The following is an 870-nucleotide window of genomic DNA, read 5'->3' on the forward strand; positions in this document are numbered from 1 at the left end:
AAAGAAAACTTTATTTATATGGACGAAGGGTTTATTTTTACACCCCCCGGCCCTTTTTTTACCTACCCCCCCCCTGTTTTTTTGCTTTTGGGTTTAATAAAGTTTTTTCCGATACAGAGGGTTTACAGAAACCCTTTTCTTGCTGGGGCCAAGAAATCCAAAATGAAGGAATGAAGCAGGGCCCAGAAAAAATTTGCAGGGATCTTGAGGGGGGTGGCGGACACTTTATGAAAATCAAAGGTTTTCCCTTTACACGGGAAAACCCTCTAAAGGAAAAGATAAAAAATTATCCTAGGAATCTATTGGTCGGTGTTACATAAACACGCACCAAAAAGTGTAATGAAATCATTTGAATTTACTATTGCTTGAGTGCCGGGATTTAAAGTATTCCCCTATTAAGGGGTATCCTGGGCCAGGCAATTCAAAAATTGGGGGAAAAACCCGTTTTGTATCTTGCTAAAACGTCGGAAATTTAAATTGGGGAAACAGCTTGGTTTTTCTGCCAAGACCGGGAGGAAATTTGGGGCCGTGTTCCGAGACGCCAATGCATTCGCAATGCCTTGGATACGTTTAAAACCTTAGGGAAGTCATTTTTCCTCCTTTCCTGGCACTTAAATCGTTCATTTGCTTATAAAGCCCTTTTAAAATAAAAAAGCTTTTAAAATCTGCTACCCCAAGGTACAACAAAAAAGGGCGATGGGGCAGTAAATGGGGTTTTCCCCTTTCCGGCATTTCAAAAAAAGGGAAAGGCTGGGTGGCGGGGAAAAGACCATTCGGTAAGGGGGGAGTGGAGGTGGGTGACCGGGGAGGACATGCCGAGGAAAGCCCTTTTGGGGGGATTATAAATTTGTTTAATTTATTCTCTGTCCC

This window comes from Penaeus monodon, chromosome 33 (genome assembly GCF_015228065.2).
Source record: "Penaeus monodon isolate SGIC_2016 chromosome 33, NSTDA_Pmon_1, whole genome shotgun sequence".
Classification (NCBI taxonomy): Eukaryota; Metazoa; Arthropoda; class Malacostraca; order Decapoda; family Penaeidae; genus Penaeus; species Penaeus monodon.